The sequence below is a fragment of the Podarcis raffonei genome, chromosome 11 (genome assembly GCF_027172205.1).
Source record: "Podarcis raffonei isolate rPodRaf1 chromosome 11, rPodRaf1.pri, whole genome shotgun sequence".
NCBI classification, from domain to species: Eukaryota; Metazoa; Chordata; class Lepidosauria; order Squamata; family Lacertidae; genus Podarcis; species Podarcis raffonei.
In genome coordinates, this window is record NC_070612.1 from 49,407,498 (window position 1) to 49,415,063 (window position 7,566).

Below are 7,566 nucleotides of genomic sequence, written 5' to 3' on the forward strand. Positions count from 1 at the left end.
ATGCCCCCATGAAGGCACAACTACAGCTCATACATTCAGGTCGGTGCAATCAGTTTCCATTCACACTGTAGATCAGGGGCATAGCGTGGGTTGCTGTTGCCCGGGGCAGGGCAAGTGTTGCGCCGCCCTGGTGGATTGGGCAGCAGGCAGTCCCTTTGCTGACCAGCATCTAATCAAGGGAGTCTTTCCTTACAAGCTAGGCCCAACCATGGCCCCCCATGCTATGCCACTGCTGTAGAAGAAGAAGAAGAGTTTGGAATTGATATCCCGCTTTATCACTACCCAAAGGAGTCTCAAAGCGGCTAACATTCTCCTTTCCCTTCCTCACCCACAACAAACACTCTGTGAGGTGAGTGGGGCTGAGAGACTTCAGAGAAGTGTGACTAGCCCAAGGTCACCCAGCAGCTGCATGTGGAGGAGCGGAGATGCGAACCCGGTTCCCCAGATTACGAGTCTACCGCTCTTAACCACTACACCACACTGTAGGTTAATTATGTGCTAAAGGGGAACACTTGCACAGCTCACCTTAATACAGCTGAATTACCACAGCAGTTGTGAACCAGAGTGGAGCGTTCTTACCATTCAGTCTTCATTTCCTGGGCTTCCAGGGAGGTCAATGGGACACTGTGTACCTGGACAGAAACTTAAGATGCAAATGCAACCTTACAGCACAATCCTAGACATGTTTACTTAGAAGCAAGTACCACTGAGCTCAATGGGATTTAATCTGGATTAAAAGGGAGAACTGTAGCCCTAGGCAACTGCACAAACACAATGCTCTCATCTTGAATTAACAATAGTAATAGTTGCTACCTTTCTCACTGGACTTACACCAAACAGCACCAACAAATCTAAGTCCCCATTATTTAAAACTCATCTCCTAAAATTCACGAGGGGAATAGGAGATTGAGGCACATGCACAACTGGCTGCCAATGGATTTTATTCTTGCCCCGGTCGTAACTCTCCTTGCTCATGATGACCTTCCTGAACTGATGCTCCATCTTTCATTCTCCTCAACTTCCTCCAGTCTCTGGTCACCAGTGATTATATTCCACCCCCAGGTCCTGCAAGTCTGAATAATGCATGCCCCTCAACTTCCTAGAATAGCAGGCAAATCACTTTGGCAATACATCTTCCTCCCTTCCTCCCCCTTTGTCAGGATTCAGAAAGAAAATCTATGGATATTATAATTTCATTTATCATATAAATTCTAATAATGTAATATCCATGGTTTCTTCAGTGACAAAGGCTAAACATTTAATGGATTTATTGGCATGCTTCATGTAAGTGGTGATTTAAATTCCAGAAAGCAACAAATTTAGATGCAAGACAGAATCATTTTTCCTGGATAGAAAACAACATGAATTTATTTATTTTTACACTGTAGCAAGGCTCCAGCAAATATCTGCACATCTGCCCAGCTTAGGAAGAAATCAGATCTATTGATTAAAAGCGTGCTGTACATGATAAAGGCAGATGTTTCATTGCTCACCTTTAGATTTGCAAGCATGCTAGCAGTTTGCTTGACAAATATGTCAAACCCCATGCATTGAGACCATCCCCAGCTCCCTCCCCACAAGGATTCCAGTACTGTGCTTGCATTCTGACATACCAAAATATTAGGTACGTTTGTCACCCAGCTAATGGTCAATGGTGGACTTCCACCTTATGCACACCCCATCATTTAAGGTCTCTTTATATTTCCATCCTTTAGAAGTGGAGGCCTCATTGAACTTGACAGTCTTCCTTGTCTTTGACAGGGCCATTTATCCTTCCTTCCATCCATAGCTTCTTGCTCATACCTATTGATCTTCCAAACTTCCTTTAGACTCTACATCCCTTCATTCATAGAGGCACTTGTTTTCTCAAGGCTCAGACAGTGGCATAGCGTGGTTTGCTGGTGCCTGGGACATGCATGTGCACACCGGGGGCAGAGGGCGAATGGAGTCTGCTGTGACAGCCCAGGCCTCACCGCCAACCACCGCTGGAGCAACTTCCCCCATTGGACCCAAACAAGGCCATGCTGCACCACCTGCCTACCGCCTGACCATCTGAGGAACACGCCAAGTGAGGAGCAGGCGAGCACTGGCCAGGCAGCCATTCAGCGAGGGAGATGGGGATGTGGTGGTGAGGCTGGGCCCCTGGCAGCAAGCAGGGAAGGATGAGGTGCTGGGGACAGGGCCTGCCAGGACACGCCTGGGTGGGATCACCACAGAAGCTGGCGCCTGCTGTCTTGCCAAATGCAAGGTGGTTCTTTCAAAATGAAATTCAGAAGTAATACAAAACACAAGTGAGTGAGAAGATTAAAGATTCTATTCTAAGCAGCAAGCAATATATACATACCGAGCAAGCACTTCCACCTGCCACTTGGAAGCCCTCAAGAAGCAGCAAAGTGACTCCACCAGGTAGCCTCAGTTTGCACGGCCCCACAGCCGTCAGTCTGTGCACGAGCTTCTCCAAAACACTCTGCCCAAAGCCATCCAATTTATAGATAGCTAGCCTGTGTGGCTTGCCCAACTGACTACATGCAGATCATTCATTACTGGCTATGTGCAGATCATTCATCAGCCACCCCTTCCCAATGCCTCACTTTCTCAAAACAATGTCCAGCATCAAAGAAGGTACCTACCATTGTCATTTCCTTCCAACTCATTAGGGCATTAAAGGCTGTTCTCATGCCATCAAAGAACTTAGCAAGAGATAAGAAGGGTAAGGAACAGAGGCAGAAGGAGCAACCATGTTAGATCACTAAGTCCTCAATAAACAATTTATCTTCTGGATGGATTGCCCATACACCTGCATGGGGGCACCTGGTTCGTGCTCCCTCAAAAATGTGTGCCCAGGGCCACAGACCCCCTGTGCTCCCCACGCCATGCCCCTGTGCTCAGATATTGTCCATAGGATGACTGGCTGGCAGTTGAATGTATGAACTGGCACCATGGGAACACAGAGTGTCTCTAAAGTCACATAGAAGTTGTACCCAGCATGGACAATCTGTGATGGACAATTGATATATTCAAGCCATTCAGACACACCCGAATGTGTATGTATGAACTAGCCACATACTTGTAAGCATGCTTAGACTTTTAAGGTCTTATTTGATTCTCGCCATTGGAGATAAAGCTATCTGTCCAATTATTATAGTGCATTAGTGGACATGTCCTTCAGAACCACAGTCAATTAGGAAATCATTTGTCAAAACTGGATGCAGTTTATAATTTAATCAACCTGAAATTCTTGTGCTGTCTGTCGGAACAAATCTCTCTGGGTGGATCTACACGCAGGAAAAACACACACTATAAATAAGTCAGAAATTAAATCTTTAAAAGAAAAGGGAAAAAAACATGGAAAATCATGTAGAATTTTTTTTACTCTCTGGCACCATCTGGTGTTGCATGGTTACAAAACATTCAAAACACTGCTTCCTGACTAATGTAGCTGAGTCCCCAGTGTGTGATCTCTCTCTCTGAAAATATGTTGCGTAGGGAACATGTCAGATTAGAGAGTTGTGATATTGACTCAATTGTACAATATGTCCTTGGGTTCTGTGACTCAGTCCTTCTCAACACTAGGGAATTTTAGCAAAAACAATCTCACACTTGCTACTGGTTGCACTAGTAGAATCCATCATGCATCTATTGTTGTTGTTGTTGTTTAGTCATGTCTGACTCTTCGTGACCCCATGGACCAGAGCACACCAGGCACTCCTGTCTTCCACGGCCTTCTGCGGTTTGGTCAAACTCATGCTGGTAGCTTCCAGAACACTGTCCAACCATCTCGTCCTCTGTCATCCCCTTCTCCTTTTGCCCTCAATCTTTCCCAACATCAGGGTCTTTTCCAGGGAATCTTCTCTTCTCATGAGGTGGCCAAAGTATTGTAGCCTCAGCTTCAGGATCTGTCCTTCCAGTGAGCACTCAGGGCTGATTTCCTTCAGAATGGATAGGTTTGATCTTCTTGCAGTCCATGGGACTCTCAAGAGTCTCTTCCAGCACCATAATTCAAAAGCATCAATTCTTCGGCGATCAGCCTTCTTTATGGTCCATCTCTCACTTCCATACATCACTACTGGGAAAACCACAGCTTTAACTATACGGATCTATTAGACCTGCCCAAAAATGTTATATGAAAATAAACTTACAGTGCAATCCTATTCATGTCTACTTAAATGTTAGTCCCATTGAGCTCTATGGACTTACTCGAGGAAGGATGAAGAACTAGATCAGTCCAGAGAAGTGGCCAACTCTCCTTGGATCATTTTGACAAGTGGGTGGGCTCGCATAGCCCTGATCTTGCCATTACTGCACCCATTCCCTTCCCAGTAAGAGACGCTGTCACTGGGAGACTCTTGCTGGGGCTCCATCCCACAGGGCAACCCACTCTTGCAGTTGATTATTCAATATCATGAGTGCCAAATTCCATTCTGAAGTAGCATACTCCACACACAGGCAAACCACCACAGCAGAGGTCTCCTACTTTACAAAGGAGAAGAGGTCTTTCTGCTCCAATTCTGGTTTAAAAGTAAATAACCATAAGGAGGGAGAGCAGAGTCTCTGAAATTGTCCACCAACAATTAAAAGGTAAAAGGTAAAGGGCTCCTGGATGGTTATGTCCAGTCAAAGGTGACTACAGGTTGCAGCGCTCATCTCGCTTTCAGGCCGAGGAAGCCGGCATTTGTCCACAGACAGCTTTCTAGGTCATGTGACCAGCATGACTAAACCGCTTTTGGCACAACGGGACAACGTGACGGAAACCAGAGCACATAGAAACGCCGTTTACCTTCCCACCGCAGCGGTACCTATTTATCTACTTGCACTGTCATGCTTTCCAACTTCTAGGTTGGCAGGAACTGGGACAGCGCAACGAGAGCTCACCCCATCGCGGGGATTCAAACCACTAACCTTCTGATCAGCAAGCCCAAGAGGCTCAGTGGTTTAGACCACAGCTCCACCCGTGTCCCGAATAAACAAGCACGCAATCACTGATAGGTCCACCTGCCATTGTGAGACTCAAAGCAATGAAGATGATGCCTCCCCAGCTGTTGCCATTGGCTGTGGGTTTCTTGTGATGTCACAAAAGCACTTGGCAACTGAGTGGATATAAAGGCAGGCCAAGGGGAAAGTCCTTTCTTTTATTTCCAAGAGGACACACCTGGCAATGGATGTGACATTCAGCACTGCCCAGGTTTCTTCCACTTGGAGGAGGCAAACTGGTGAATGGAAGGAGGCAATCCTCTGGCAGTGGGATGCTAGGGAGCGATAATAAGGCAAGTTTCCTTGCTTGAAGGCTGCTGGCCACCTGTGTCCCTATAAAAATTAGCATCCAGACAACAGACTAAGCACCAGGTGACCTGATGTATTTCTATTTAAATCTGTGCCCTCTTTTGGCTTTTGGGGGTGGGGGTGATGTAGTTCCCCTGTTTTGGCAATGCCACTCTACATCTCAGTGGGAAGTGGCCGAAGACTTGGAAGGTCAGCATCCAGGCCAGGGCAAATGAATATCTCAAAGATTGCTCTTCCCAACAGATAATCCCATCAGCTGATACTGCTGGGCTTCTTGAAACTGCAGTAAGAGACACCCAAAAACGTCTGCTGCTAATAGATCGGATCATATCTGATGAGAGGCTTATATTGCTTTTGGCCAGCCGTTGCTGCTGTCCAGAGAATAAAAATAAATTTCCGAGATATGGCTCTCAGAGAGTCTGTTTCAAGATGAAAACTCGAAATTAAAACTTTAAAAACAATGAACGTACACCCAATGTACCAAGGGGGTTTTCATTATGGCCGCTGACTGCCAAATCAGAAATACTTTTTGCACAAATTATTGAGGTGACCACAGCATAGAGAGCATCGCTGCGGGCCACATAAGGATCAGTATAGCTGCTAATGGAGAAACTGACTCAACGGGGAATTGCAGTGCTGAAAATCCTAGGAAGCCATAACACTTTGCGATTTGGAGAGTGGTCTCCTGTTACAGGAGGCACATAAATGTTATTGTTCTGTGCAAGTGCGTACCGTTTTATGCACTTTTATGGGATGCCACTGACAGTTTGGCGAGAGATGGTATATTGTCCTGTTGGCAATTTCCAAATGCTTTTATGTGCTATAAAGAGGATATTTGAGTGCAATTCCCCTCTGCCTGATAACAAAGATGTATATATGTATTTGTGTGTCTGCAGGTCTGGTAGCTGACCATTAAATATCTTTATTAGCAATATGGGCAAATAGCAGCAGCTGATGTCATGTGAATTCAAACAGGAAGAATACGCTGTCAAATGTGATGGTTTGCTTCCTCAGAGAGGGATACATGTGTGGGTCATATTTTCTCTTTTTTAAAACAAAAAACATGTTAGAAATATGTATAAGCCCCATTAGAGTCTTACCATTTAAAATGCGTATATTGTTGCAGTGGAAGTTTTTAATGTTTGATGTTTTATCGTGTTTTTAATATTCTGTAGGGAGCTGCCCAGAGTGGCTGGGGAAACCCAACCAGATGGGCGGGGTATAAAATAATATATGATGGTGATGGTGATGATGACATCTATTGCATGATGTCACCAATCCATGTGGAAGCAGCTATATAAGAATCAGAAGCTCAGGTAGACAGCATGGTACTATTCAGATATCTGTTGTGCTCTGATTCCTGTCAGTGCCAACCAGCATGTCCAATGGTCAGAGAAGGTTGGAGTGGAGGCATCTGGAAAATACCACTCTGGCTACTTCTGCAAGAGTGGAGAAGGCTCCTGAACATTTAATGGTTATCCAACTTTAGGAAGGATAGGTAACATCACCCTCACAGATACAATATAATTTCATAAACCGCCAAATGTCCAAAAGACCGCCATGTCCTGCGCAGTTTAGAAGGTGGTGCTCCTACCAGCTGGGCAACTGATGAGTCATCTGAATTGAAGTCCTTCTCAAGTCTGCACCCTGAAACAGAGGACATGCCACCAGTCTCGCATCAATTTCAAATCAAGGACTAACACTGAGAAGGACAGGAATGGTAAGCCTTTCCCACCCCATTTAGCTAGGCTGAACCAGGGGTGAAGGAAAGGCACTGAAAGGGCTGAAATGCATATTTCCTTTTTTCCCCCCTATAATTTTTATTAAATTTTCTGTTTTACATTTTAGAGTATTCATTTAAACAAGTACCAGTGACTTCCCTTCTCATTCCATGGTTCATTTTGCATACCATAAATCCCTGCATATATTAGATCAACTAAACCATTCAGTATTCCATTATTACAGCCATCAAAACTTATTTACACTGTTGAATTTATCTGAATGCTGCCCACGTTTTCAAGTGTACACAATTCCCTCCCACATAATCAACAAAGGTTTTCTGATCTTCTCTAACCGTATGTTCTTCTTGTTCTCGTATTCTATATGTTAAGTCCGCAAGCTGCGCATATTCCATCAGTTTAAGTTGCCATTCTTCTTTAGTTGGGACCTTGCTCGTTTTACATTTTTGGGCTAATGAAACACGGGCCGCACTAGTGGCATAAATATGTAAATAACCCTTTTTGACATCTGAAATGCATACATTCTTAACTTGCTCTGCAGATAATG